General features: G+C 38.7%; 1 protein-coding gene and 1 long non-coding RNA gene across 2 annotated transcripts in view; one reads left to right on the forward strand and one right to left on the reverse strand.

Moving 5' to 3' along the window:
- The window catches only part of LOC124299125 (sodium-dependent neutral amino acid transporter B(0)AT3), a 521,903-nt gene that overhangs the window by 483,686 nt on the left and 23,194 nt on the right, over nucleotides 1–15,023 (forward strand). The window lies entirely within an intron of this gene.
- On the reverse strand, nucleotides 10,992–14,243 carry LOC124299129 (uncharacterized). Its single transcript, XR_006906943.1, has 5 exons — nucleotides 14,179–14,243; nucleotides 12,541–12,766; nucleotides 12,058–12,289; nucleotides 11,882–11,985; nucleotides 10,992–11,183 (listed from the first exon to the last, which is right to left on the reverse strand). It is a non-coding gene; the product is annotated as an uncharacterized LOC124299129 (long non-coding RNA).

Here is a 15,023-nt window from a genome sequence, read left to right on the forward strand (position 1 = left end):
CCAGGTTAGCCTGCATTCTACCGCCGATCTGCTCCTCCCCTCGCAATACCAACCCTGTCTACCACACACTCCCCGTCACACTACACCACCCTCCCCTCGCCATATCAACCCTTCCGACCTCATATTCCCCGTCACCTCCCACACTCCTCCCCCCCCCCCCCCCCCCCGCGCGTATCTGTAAGTTAGTATTAAGTAACGCTAAGGGCTGAGGCGTGATCAGCCACCGCTCAAGTCTACAACCCTTTTGTACCTCTTAGTTTAAGTCGACCCCCGGTGCAAAAATACACACACTAAGTTTTACCGATTATATCCGCCCCGTCTCTAATTGTCTTCCCCCACCCATATTATTCGTGCGGACTCAAAACCCGTCACAGGTTTAGACAAGACCCGATTGAAATAACTAATAACGCGCTCTTGGTTATCCTGAATTTGAGACAAAACCCCACCTATACCACAGAGAGAAGCGTCAGAATCTACGATGAATTGAGAATCGGAGATGGGATAAGCTAATATCGGTGACGAAGTTAATAATTTTTTGAGGAGAACAAAGGCTCCTTCGCATTCAGAAGTCCAATCAAAAACAACTTTAATTCCTGTAAGAGCATGGAGGGGTCTCGCTATAGAAGCAAAGCCCTTAACGAAACGTCTGTAATAACTACAAAGTCCTAAGAAACTTTGAACCTTTGCTTTTGAATCGGGACGAGGCCAAATCAAGACCTTTTCTATTTTAGAAGGATCTGTCTTAACACCTTCCGCTGAAACGACGTGTCCGAGAAAAGTTACTTCCTTTTTGAAAAAATGACATTTTTTAGGACTCATTCTTAGACCAGCTTGGAATAAACGACTAAAAACCTGCTTAAGATTTTCGAATTCCTCATCAAAAGTCTTACCAAACACAATGATGTCATCGAGATAAACTAAACAAATCCGCCAGTCAGACCTTGAAGGGCGAATTCCATCGCTCTTTCGAAGGTAGCTGGTGCATTACAAAGGCCAAAAGGCATAACTTTAAATTGCCAAGGTCCACCTAAACCTGTGACAAAAGCTGTTTTCGCTTTGTCTAACGGATTCATTTCAACTTGCCAATAACCACTCTGTAAATCAATCGTAGAGAACCAACGGGCACCAGAAATTAAATCAAGGGTATCTCCTATCTGAGGAAGCGGATATGCATCTTTCTTGGTGATCTCGTTCAACTTCCTATAATCTATACAAAACCTCTTAGAACCATCTTTTTTATTGACCAAGACAATGGGAGAAGCCCACGGACTAGAAGACGGCTCAATAACATCTGCTGTTCTCATATCCTCTACTAATTTTTCAACTTCCCTGCGACCGTTTCAAGGAAGCCGTCTAGCTGCCTGTTTAATCGGAGCGTTATTCCCTACATATATCGAATGCTTAGCTATGGTACATCTCCCGATGTAGGCAGAGTCTTTAGCAAAAGTCTCTTTAAAATCGTTAAAAAGACAAACGAGACTATTAGTCTGAGCGATATCTACATCTTTAGAAGACCTAGTAAAGAATTCCGTGAGATAAGAAGGAACGACTAAAGAGTCTGAAACATGTTCTTAAACGCGCAAAGACGAGAGGGCTTCTTTCTGTTCAGAAGAGTTAATAAATCTAGACGTTTCGAGGTTGATTTTACGGTAACCAGAACAGAGAGTCGAATCGCCGGTAGAAATGACGCAGTTGTGAACGGAAAGAAAATCTACGCCTAAAATGCCTTCATCTTCTATATCAGCTACTAGAACTTCATGTGGGGATTGAACACAATCCGCTACTGTTACCTGCACGACCATCTTACCTACGACAGGGGTAATTGCTCCGGTAGCAGTGCGAATAGACGCAGAAGGATTAATTGAAGCAAGAGACGAAATCATATCTGGACGAACAACGGAAATTTCGGCTCCAGTATCTATCACCCACAAACAACTTAGTCCGTTAACGGAACCTTTAGCATATAAGCCGGTACGACGCAGGCCTCTAACCACGAACTGTGAAGCAATAGGGCTAAGGAACTTGGAAGAAACCGATGATATCTGCCCTTTTGAAACATCGGTAGCTAGTTTCCCGAATTCTGAGGAACAGAAGGTTGTGCTGCCCAAACCGGATTAGAGGGAGCCCTCTTGGAGACATTTTTGCGCCACGAATCTTCCGCAGTCTTCGACTGACGGTCGAGTTTAAAACAATTCTTCGCGATATGTCCTCTTACGCCGCAAAACTGACACTCTGAGACAGGCCGATTGGAGTTTGATCTATTGTAACGAGAGAAACCACTATTTTTCCTTCTTGGAAGAGAATCTGAGCTAGGCTGATTGACTGAAGGACGGGACGAAGAATTTTCTGAAGGTTCAGCTTGGTTCAATCGATGAAGTTGACGCGAACCTAAATCCGCCTCGTTCATGGCTTCTAATTCTAAGCCTTTATTAATTGCTTCATGTAGAGAAGTTGGAGCTGCGAGCCTTAGATGATACCGAAGCTCCGGATTCCGAATCGCATTAATGAATTTTGCCCGAGCTATCTGATCTCTAGCCTTTTCTGCACAATCAGTAAGGGAATGTCGAGCGAGACGTTCGATGTCATTTCCGAGAGAGGCTAAATCTTCCTTGGGCCCTTGACGTCTATTTTCAAACTGAGTAAAATAAAGTTTGGAAAGATGTTCTTCGCCAAACCGGAGTTTAAGAGCCGCACAAATGCTGTCAAAATTTTCAGAATCCGAATCTGAAAGCGATCCAAGAACTACCAAAGCCGGACCAGACAAAGACGCTGTCAAATTACCTGCTTTCTGGGACGGATTCCAACCATTAACCTCACTAATCATGTTAAACTGACGTTCGTATAGACTCCAAGCAGATGAACCGTCATACGAACCGGGCTTCAAATTCGATTGTTTCGAGGGCAACTCTACAATACTCGCGGGAGGTACAGAAACCTGATTGAGTCCGAACGAGCTCTGAGTTTGCGGAGGGAGAACATTGACAGTTCCGCGTGATTTTAAAAAGGCCAGGAACTCTGACTGAATATCTACGCTAGGATGCGACGACGTGACAGGAGGCTCAACTACTTCCGAAATATCACGTGACGGAACATCGTGGCATCGCGGAAAAGAGCTAACCTGAGCTTGTCGCGAGACATGAACAGGTGGAAAATTTTTAGCAACAGGGGGAATTTCGCCTCCCCCATAAATAGCGTCAGACGTTGATTGATCCGGAATTGAATGAATGGAGGTCCTCCTTGCCGGGACCCGGGACTGAAGGAAGAGAAGTCCTTCTACCTGGGGATGGAACTGGGCGTATCGGGAATTCCTGCGGCCGCTCCTGAAGCTTCTACACACCTTGCAGGATCCCGATCAACGCCTGGGACACGATTTCTTGTTGTTGACGCTGTTGCAAGAGGAGTTCGTGCAGAAGATTCTGCTGTTCTTGTTGCTGCTGTTGTAGCAGTTGTTGATGTTGTTGTTGCTGTTGTCGATGTTGTTGTTGCTGTTGTTGATGTTGTTCTTGCTGCTGAATCTGACGCATCAGCAAATGTTGGTTTCCCTGGATGAGCTCTGCCAAGAGAGCTAGTTGGGGCTGGGGCTGAACCTCAGCTTCCGAACGACGAGAAACGGGAGGAAACGCCGGTTCAGGAGAACGCTGGCACGACGAAACGCGTCCGGCAGCTCGTCGATCCGCGCGTGATGCTCTCGACATAGGAGTTCGTTGCACTATTGTTTTGTATACTTCTTTACACTCAAAATCCACTCAAATGGCACAGAAGAGATCCCGCTTTTGACACCAATTTAACAACGGGGGGGGGGGGGGGGGGATTAAGAAAGGTCTAAGAGAATCAAAGAGTTCTCTGTGCGATTTAAGCGAACGCCGAGCCAAAGAAGTCTCACGAACAAGGAATATTTAAGAAAGAAAATAGATGTATTTGGAGACAAGCTCTCTTTTTAAAGTCTAGAGACTGACTGTTTTTACAATAATGTCGGTTGACGCAGCAACCTTATTCTTTTTAAAGACATAAGAGGTTTATAAACGTCTTTTATCTATGATGACTACTAGATCATTTAAAAGGGGACAAAACGGGTGATTTCACCCTTTGTAACAATAGGTTACTCCCTTTATGAAGCGTCGAATTTGACTTGATGAATTTGTTGAAAATCAAACACCTGGACAACGTTTTGAAATTCAGGTGTTCGTTGTCATTATTGATAACGTACTGTCTGCTTTAGCTAAGCGTATCAAAGTATACCATAAAGTGACTAGTGCTTTTTGAGTATTTTGTCAGTTACAATTTCTTACAACAGAGGAGATTTTTAAAAAATCTTCAGTTATCGTCAGTGCTTACGCAAATGATTTGGAGGATAACCCAGGCGATGAATTAGTGCAGTTCGCTGAGCTGCTCAAAATAGATGTGGCTACTGCTATTGACCGCAAGAAGGACGAGGCTCTGGAACTGCGATTCTATAATCTTTTAATGAATAATTCTTTTCAATCGTGTTTCCCAAATGTAGAAATTGCCTTGCGCATTTACTTGTCTCTCATGATCACTAACTGCAGTGGTGAACGTTCTTTCTCAACGGTAAAGCGTATGAAAAATTAGTTGAGAAACACGATGGGCCAAGAACGTCTAAATCACCTCAGCTTGATAAATATAGAAACTGCTTTGTTCAGAGAAATCGATATCAATAGTGTAATCTCTGAATTTGCCCACATTAAATCCAGAAAAGTTCACTTCATTCAGTTCACAGTTCATTCAAGGGCCCCTTAATGGAATTTGCTACGGGCCCCACGCTGTCTTAATCCGGCACTGCCTAAAAGCGGTGTACGACTGTGCCGTGCGGCGTCGGTGGCTTGACTGCTTCACAGCCTCGAATCTGCCATAGGCTGACGCGTTCCCTGTTTAATACTGCTTTTATTAACGGGCACACCTTTCAACTCTTCACTCGCGGCCAATTTGCAGTAAATTAGCGACGCTGCCGCAATCTTACATTTTGTTACATTTCACAACTACTTGTTGATTGAAAGCGTTCGCTCTAATAGCTCTGATATAAAAAATTTTTTGAAGCATTTGTAAGTAAATATGCCTAGAAAAGCAAAGTGCTGTGTTTTAAATTGTTCCGACGTAACATCTGTGGTGGCACAGGTTTCCAAAAAATGAAAAAGATGTATTTCTTACATGAAAACATCGAGCTCAACACCCGAGATTTAGCGAAATTAGCGGCAAACATATTATGTATAAGACATCAACTATATACTAGTCTAATTGAATCATCTATTCAATTACCCTTCTTTTAGTAATAATTTTATACTACGTGCAAAAGTGTTCCCTATTCTAAATACTAATTTCGCGCTACCATTTCCTTCTTAGCCCCTTCGGTACTAATTGCAACCACGGCAAGGTAAGTGGTGCTGATTGCAGGATAACTTGTCCCCACCTCAGAGCACTGCCGATAAGATTCTATTTGTTTCTATTCTAGGCTCTCCTCTCTCCGTCATTCGTGCTGACGTCACGATGTATTCAGTCAGTTACATTGAACATTTAAATAAATTGTTCCAACGTTAAAAAAAAATAAGAAATGATGTCACCCAAAAAGCCGGCCAAATAAATGTGAAACATCCTCCGATACTGGTGAATTTTTTTCTTTTAACTAATGATCGATGATGATGGATATGACGTGAAGGTTAACAACATGTCATTATCTACATGACGACGTGACGCACTTTTTGGATCTGAGGTTTCATGGAAAACTTTTTGGCCATGGAAACTTAATTATTCGTTCTTTTTAATTCCACCTCTGTGTATGTATATACAGTGGACCCCCGGTAATCCGGCCCCTGTCTAATCCGACACCCCCTGTAATCCGACATGATTGAACAGGTTGCAACTTGTACGCGCCACAACTATTGTACTCGACGCGTAGGTATTGTTTTGATTCTGATTGCTTAGTTTGAATTTGACTACATGTGATAGCGGTGTTGCCTAGCGTGCGTTTATTATTTACTGTTTATTCATTGTGTATTACGTATACGTACCTAGTAATGTCGTCACAAGCCCAGAAGCGAAAGCACAAAACACTGACAATTGAAGAAAAATGTGATATTTTTGACCGCTTAGATCATAATGAATCTTTCAGTAGTTTAGCAAGTGAATACGGCATCGGCCGATCTACAATTTATAATTTTAAAAAAAATCACGAGAAGATAAAGAACTTCGTGTCAACTACTGACTGTGGGCCAGGCAAGAGACAGACACTCAAGAAAGCTGAACATCCAGAAGTGGAAGAAGCTTTGTACATGAGGTTTCTTCAGGAAAGAAATAGGCATGCGCCCATTTCGCGACCCATGTTGGCCATGAAAGCTAAGTTTTTTTTTAAGGAAATAATAAAAAAAGATGATTTTGTGGCTAGCAAGAGATGGTTAAAACGTTTCAAAAGTCGTCATGGCATACGTTTAATGACTATTACAGGAGGGAAACTTTCTAATGATGCGACCTGCATAGAGCCATGTAAATTAAGATTTTTGCAAAAGGTGAAGGATGTAAACCTTAACCCGTCACAGGTGTACAATGCGGACGAATCAGGGTTTTTTTGGCGTGTGATACCTAACAAAATGTTCGTTGCCTATAACGCAAAATTCGTACCTCGACGAAAAGTAAGTAAAGAACGTGTAACCATATGACCATGTGCTGACGCTGCGGGTGCACACGCGCTAAAGATGGTGGTCGTTGGAAAATCTAATAAACCACGTGCATTCAAAAACATTGATTTACCTGTACACTATTATGAACAAAAAAGTGCGTGAATGACAAAAGACCTTTTCAAAAAGTGGTTTGATGAATGCTTCATACCAGAAGTTAGAAAATGGTTGAAAGATTATAATTTTCCTCAAAAAGCGTTATTGCTTCTCGATAACGCTCCTAGTCATCCGTCTGAAGAAGAACTGACAACTGAGGATAAATGCATCACTGCGATGTTTCTTCCGCCAAACTGCACTGCACTGATTCAACCAATGGATCAGCATATCATTCAGTTTGTCAAGCAAGATTATAAAAAAACCTACGTACGAGAGCCGTATCAAAAGACCAGCCAATAGAAAAAACGTTAAAAGAACTTAATATGAAAGATTTGGTTTTTGCTCTTTGTGAATCGTGGAATGCATTACCTCCATCAACTATTACATCGTTTTGGAAAAAGTTTTGGCCAGATATAGTCACCATTCCTAGCAACGATCCATAAATCAGTGTAACTTCGGAAGTAATAGAGCAAGTTGCTGCTGAAACACAGATAAGTCCGAAAGATTTGAAAATCTGGTGCCTGGATTATGAAAGAGATTATAAAAGAGATTTCTAGCTCTACAACATTAAATCAGGAAGATGACGATGACGTAATTGCAACTATTCCGCAAGTGACAGCACAATATGCAATTAACGCCTTTGAGCTGGGTTTGCAATGGGCTGAAGAGAATGGTGCATCCTACAACGAACATTTACTTTTGAGAAGACTGAGGGACAGAGCTTTGGTCTCGCGCTTCAACAATGTTGAACAAATAAATTGATGAATATTTTCATGCTTCATAAATTGATTGATTCATATTATGATTTTTATTCATAGTTTTTGATCATATTAGTAAATATGTACATTTGTTTGTACACAATTATATCCTAATGTAAAGTTATTATTTTTTCTAAGTTTTATAGCATTAATGACGTTAATTTTATAATAAAACGTAAGCTCTCTATTGTGTTGTTTAATTTACTAAATTCGACATACATAATGAAGTATGATTTGTACTTCAGGGTATAACATATAGAATCTTATCATTGGATCTGTAATTTGTTGGATTACAAGGTACTCTTTTTGAAAAAAAATCCGGACTATAGGGAGTCTTAGGTAGTACTCTATAATCCGACAAATTCGATAGTTCGACACTGCCCTGCAAAACGTTTGTCGGATTACCGGGAGTCCACTGTAATTCCTTTTGATATTCAATGAAAGTGTGGTAACCAAAGCAATACGGATATATGTATATATATGTGTAAGTTTGTGGCCTGTTCACCCAAACTTATCCATGAAAAACAATAAACACGCTGAACGGGTTACGGAAAGGATAACTAAGAGTGAACACCGCGGAGCCATCGCCTCGGGAGAGAGGGGAGTGATTGACAGGCGCTCGGGACATCCACTAGCGTCATAGTGAATGCTCCGTAAAATATATTGTTTATTACAAATTATTCTTTGTCATTATTATCAACTAAGCCTGCATTCCCGATCGTCAAAACCGACATTGTTGTTGATTTAGGTGACTATAAGTGTTATAATTATTTTTGTTATTATTTACGTAATTATTTGTGATCGGTGTTAATATAATGTTTTAGTATCGTTTCTACATCAACCCAAGTCGTTGAGACTCAGGAATTATTATTTCCGCAACCCTTTTGAGTTATAAGAGTCACGCTTATAACTGAGATATATTATATACTAGGGGCTTCGCCCCTGCGCGCTTCGCGCGCCAACCCCATCTCGGCGCTACGCGCCTCACTATTTCCTTACGCATTGTCTAGTAGACAGGCGAATTCCGTCATGTTGATTTGATGACAGGTCTGCACTTGCTGTCCACTTCAATTCCTTCTGTGCTTACTTTTTTTTTTTCATCAATCTAAGCTTCCATTCGTTGATTGAAAATTGGTGTTCCTTCTCTATTGATATGGATCTATCTCCTTGACTTGCTGAATTATTTTTGCTATCGCTCTGCCCGTTATTCTCCAAAATCACCTCGTCTCCATCGCCTTGTCTGCTGGTTGAAACTCCTCCTTTCTGTTCGTTGGTTGAAAAGCCAGTATGATATTTTTTGTTCGCTTCCCTATATTTTCGCTGTTGTTCTCGTCGTCTAATTTTCCGCTCTTCTATGTCCATCACATTGGTTGGTCGTCCTCTTGATTTATTTTCCAAATCAATAATCGCAATCGATTCTTCTAATTCTACAACACCCTTCGTTAAATTATTTTTACTACCGCTCTGCCGATTATTCTCCAAAATCACCTTCTTTATATTTTTTTTCTCTCTATATTTGCGTTGCTGTTCATTCCGCAAAACACCTCCTTCTCTTGTGGTCAACATCGATCCTGGTCGTCCTCTTACCTGGTTATACGAATATTTGATGGATATTATTCTATGGCTTATTTGGTTCTTCGCACTTACAATTTTATTTTCCTCTTTCTTTTGTGATACTTCCGACCTTCCACCATCTTCATCGCCTTGTCTGCTGCTTGAAACTCCTCCTTTCTCCATTTTCATCGTAAATCCTGGCTATCCTTTTGACTGTTTGGTGATGTATTTAGATTTACTATTATTTGATTGTTACTTTTCATACTTTTTACTCACTATCTGAATTTTATTTTGGTTCTGCAAGACATCAAAGTGTCCACTGTCACCGTCGCCGGTGAAGAGTAGCGAGAATTGTGTTTCATTTTGTGATCCGATCCGGTGTGGATGAATTTGTTCTTCGCGATACACGATTAAACATATCTTAAAAATGTCCGCAGCTGCAACTAATTCTGCTTCTCCCCCGTATATTCCATTATTATTCATATGTGATTTGTAATCACCAGGTGACCTAATCACAGCACCGTTTGACTCATTACCTGTAATACAACCCGCAAATGTAGACCAATTATCTACTATATTTGAAACGATACTCAGTCTCACCTCTGCGTGTCGATCTTGAGTGCCGTATACACGATACGCCAACGCGCGAAAAAGACAATTCCCGTCGAGAATCACCTTGATAATTTTCGTTTGCATGTTCTTTTTTTGCGCGTCAGAAACAGATACCTATAAAGATATTTGTCAAAGACTGTCATAAACAGTCGATGACAACTGTCAAAGGGTTTGCTAGATGCTTTTTGTTTTGTTTTCGGGATCTCACCCCACCGCCAACTTCATGCGTATACTATTGTTATTATAGTCTTTTTTTACTATTGTTATTATAATCTTTTTCTACGTTTATTTGTTTGAAACTTTTTTATTAGATAGAGAGATATGCAAGTGTGAGACAACTCAAACTTATACACGACGGTTAGATGTCGTGCCGAGCAATGGGGAGCGGCTCGAGACGAGCAGCCGTTGAACACGAGAGTAGTTGCCACTGCGCGAGCTGGTAGAAAGCACGCTGATATACAGTGAACACACTCACAGCTTTAGCTGATTATTAAAAGTGATAATTGTAACACAGGAATATTTGAGTGTGCAAATTAATTATTATTACTAAAAGCGTACTTGTAGTTGATTCAGGTAAGCTTGCTTTTGTATCTACGCATTACTCTGTAATTACCGGTAATATCTTGTACATAGTGTGAATATAATTTCAGTTACTACTAACATCAACCTACAGTACTTTTTTGGATTATTCTGATACCCTATTCTTTAAGCGGTCGTTCGGTTGACCGACGTTCTACTGTACTTCAACCAGTAAATCATCAAATCTGATGAAAAACACACCATTGAGATCCCACACCGAAAAAAAATTTATTTTAATATATATTTCAGAATATAATTATAAAAATATATCTGAAAATATATGTAAAACACATAAAAATATATAAAAAATATAACAGAATTTGCCCAAAAATATATGCCAGAAATATATGTGTGAATATATTTCGAAATATATGCGAAAATATATATCGAATTCATACGCAACAATATATATGTTCCCATATATGTATTCATATATGCAGGCATGTAAACTAAAATATATGGTCAAATATATGCAAAGTTCACTTCGATGTGCGTGCAAAAATATATTGAAATATATTTAAGAATATATACAGAAATAAAGGGAGAAAAGGATCTTGACATGAACTGGATTAACAAATTATAGGTAGGTTTATATTTTTGTGTATTTGATTGTAATGTACGTTTTCAAGATATTTCGTATAATTTAATTATATTTAGTTTATTCTAAATGTTTTTTCGAAAATCATTTCTTAATTTTTGTCTCAAGTTTAAAATTATAAAAATTTATCAATACCGGTTATATTGGTGATTATAAAAAAGTATGTAAGTATTAATTAGTATTAAGTAAAAGTTAAACAAGCAAGTGTAAAATAAAAAACTCAAAAGCATTTCAAATTTCATCTTGTTCTTCGACTTATTTTTCCTCTCTCTCTTTCTGATTTGCGTCTGCTGCTTTTGTCTATAAAAATGAATAAATAAAATAAAATACATAAAAAAATGTGTTTTAGCGAGTAACAATAGAGGAGACTCGGGATCTGGTTTGGTACAGGTCGTCACAATAAAAACACTGCGCGCACTAAATTTAGCAAAAAAAAATTATAACGAGATTTATTGGACACACTATATACAGTTAGCGAAGTACCCGATATATACAATGCCAAGAGCAACACGTGGTAGCGAATGCACCCAAGATCACAATTAGTTTAATAATTGCTTTAAAGCGAATTCTCACACAGTAATTGTTGTTATCAGTAGCTAAAGAATTAGAAGAATTAGCGGCAAGAAAAAGAACACGAGGTGAACTAGAGGTAGCCGAAAGTAATAATGGCGGAAACCGTTAGAAATCGAGTCTTCTTCCCTGTGAGGAAGACTAAGCATGTCCCATAGCTAAGAGCCAATAAGAAAATTCGTAGCGAGTGACGTCAGAGAATAGCGAAATGCGCAAGTGTCAGTGAATTTGAACTAAAAATTCATTGATTGGCTATCGATTGTCGGGTGATCTATGCTCTGCTTAGTGCTGCCTTCTTGCTGCGGGTAAGCCGAACTTCGCCTCGCCCGGGCAATTTGGGTGTTGACTGAACAAAATGAATACAGCATTCGTGTATCTTAAAATTTTTGGTGATAGCAATTATAGAATAGTAATTTATTTAAACTTACGTTTTTCAGCTTATGGTCTCTCCTCAATGCAGTTAATTTGTTATTTATTGCAGAACCAAATTTAGAATCGTTAAATGTACTCTTGAAACGGCTTTTAACAGTGTCTGTAATACAATTTTCAATTCAAATATTAGTATGGCTTACTAAACAAATAGCTATAATTATTTTATATTTACCTTTAATCGCAGCAATTATATTTTGATCCAGTGCACTGTACACGACATTGTCATCATCAGGTTTTTTTATTTTTGACTTACCACCTTTGTAATTACTACGCAACAGCGTTGTCATATCAAATGTAGCCGTAACAAGAGCAATACCCATAGACGTGAACGTGGATTTGGATTTAATAGCACTCCATTGCTCTCCAGTTATGAAAATTTTACTACCTTTCTGTCCAAGTTCTTTCTAAAAAATGAAATCAATATTTAATGCTAGAGAAAGTATAAAATTTGCGGATGTAAATAACTAAAAATTAACATACAAAATCAGGATTAGAATTCTCATCTTTTTGACTGCTATCTGACGCACAGGGTTTTGAGATTGATTTTGGTTTGTTTTCGTAGAGAATTTTTATTGCATTCAGTACTAAAACATACAAACATTGAGATGAATTTATATTCATGTATGAAATATTAACAATCTTTATGAAACAATACCTTCTCTTAACTGCCCTGCTGTCACATATTGATTTGGTGAGCATGGAATTGATGGACAATCATTTTGGTAGCTTGTTTTTACACCATCAATATTGCTAAGGTTCTTATTTTGGGAAACCGAAGTTGAACTTCCAGTGGTGTTACTTGATTCACTTGCAACGTTCTTTTCTTTATCTTCAGCTTGAACGACTTCAGAAACAATAGTGATATCTGTTTCTTCAACGGGCTGAAAATTCATTTACTATCATTATCATCCATTGAATGCCATAAGATTGAATCTCTAAAATCCTTAAATAATTCGAGTAAATTTCATTTAAGGTATTTCTGGAGGTACACGTATCAGCCAAAAGTTTCGACCGCAGCGTACAGTAAAACCCAAGTCTTATATGATGCCGTCGGTTAAGAACTTTTGACAGAGCTAGTACACTCTGTGTGTCCTACACAATCACACCTCATGCATGGATAGGTCCCCTACACGCATAGAGCGCGGCGCTGTAATCGTGGCAACAGCGCAATTCTCTTATATATTTGTAGCTTCCACCGTGTATCAGTGTTTTACGAAATATTGTTAACAAAAGAGTGTGAAAATGTCATTACGAGTGAGATTCAAGGGTCGGTTTTTGAAGAAGATTTTGTTGGAGTTTGTAAGCCTTATAAACAATTATTAATGGTAAAGACTTTACTACCAACTTTAAAAGATTTGAAAGGCGTGATTTCCAACGAGATGATTAAAAAAATAGCAGGAGCCGGAATCCACTATGAAATTCTAAAAGAGATATATTTAAAAACCGGCGAAGTGGAAATAAAAAAATTATTATCCGAGAAAACGATCTCAAACAAACCAAAGGTTACATAAGCCACAAAAATTATCGACAAGGTTGTTGTGCACCTAAAAAATAAGCTTTGATTTTAATATAACTTGTTTATTTATTTAAAAAAAAAAAAATTGTTGTTGTTTTAAATATTTTTCATCATTTGTTAGACACTCAATACATATTTGATTTATTGATGCATTTTATTTTATAAAGACACACAAATGTCGACCAAACATGGTTGTCAAATGTCGTGTATATATATACACGTATGAATGAATGAAATAAATTTCATTTGTTGAGAGAAAACATTTATTTCAACTCGTCTCCGCAATTATTGAAACTCAGAAAAAAACACATTTCAAATTCCCGGAATTTACCGCGCGCCCACCAGATCGCCGCAGCGAACACTGTTGCCATTTCATCACAGCTGATTGTGTTTTCGTGGCGTGAATTCCGTGACGAATAAAATTAATATTTTTCGAGTGTCAATATCTCCGAAACTGAGTAGTGGAAAATTACCATTTTTTTTTTTAAAGAATCGCACAATAGTACTGCATACACGTGCATTTTTATTCGAAAACGGTAAGTGGCGTTTAGCGCCTATAATAAAAAATCTGAGCAAAGTCTATCCGTTCACGTGTTAGGTATAGGCATCGCGTACAAAATAACCGATTTTTAATTGCAATTATCTCACAAACTACGTAGTGGATTGATTTAAAAATTTAGGAATCGCTTCATTAAGGTTGTTTCTACACCATATTGAAATTTCATGCAATCCGTAAGTCGATGAAAAAACTCCAGAACTACCTTAATGCAATCATACTTCGTCTTTTTCCAAATCAATTTCGCTAAAATTAATTTTTTTGGCTGCCGTAGCTTCTGAATCCTGAGAATAAAAATAAAAATTATTAGTTTTATAAATGATTTATTTAAATTTAGTATTTTTTAAAATATTAGTTATTTCGAGAAGAAGTTTACCAACTATACCTCATCCTCATCAGCTTTACGTTTTAGGTTCCCAGTCAAATCATCAGTCTCATTCTCGTTATCATCATTAGTTAAAACTTTCCTTGGGGATGTTATTCCATCAAGAGCATTAATTTTTTTTTCTAGTACAGCAATTGAATCTAAATTGAGAAAAAAAGTCGATATTAACCCTTTCGGCCCGATCGGTGACTGTAGTCACCCAACGCCCGACGCTCGCTCTGTCCGAGCGGTGACTATAGTCACCCAACGCCCGACGCTCGCTCTGTACGAGCGGTGACTATAGTCACCCAACGCCTGACGCTCGCTCTGTACGAGCGGTGACCGTGGTAACCCTACATTTGACGCTAGTTATGTACGAACGGTGACCATGGTAACCCAACATTATGTTATAATTTTTTAAGCATTTTTTTTACGGGCGACTGCACTCGCTCTGCGTAAGATAGCGTGGTATTGTGCGTCTGACGGGCGCTTGCAGTTGTTCCGCAAGTACGGACGCCTGCCGCGACTGCTCGGTCAGCGGGGACGGCGCGACGTAGAATGCGTCCGTACCGAAAGGGTTAATACTATTTATATGTTGTAAAACTTGAAATATGTTTACGGATCCTTTATGTCACTTTAACAGAGAACCCATCGGCAATATTTTTATAATTATTACATGAAACATTAATAATAACAAAGTAC

The sequence above is a fragment of the Neodiprion virginianus genome, chromosome 2 (genome assembly GCF_021901495.1).
Source record: "Neodiprion virginianus isolate iyNeoVirg1 chromosome 2, iyNeoVirg1.1, whole genome shotgun sequence".
In the NCBI taxonomy this organism is placed as follows: domain Eukaryota; kingdom Metazoa; phylum Arthropoda; class Insecta; order Hymenoptera; family Diprionidae; genus Neodiprion; species Neodiprion virginianus.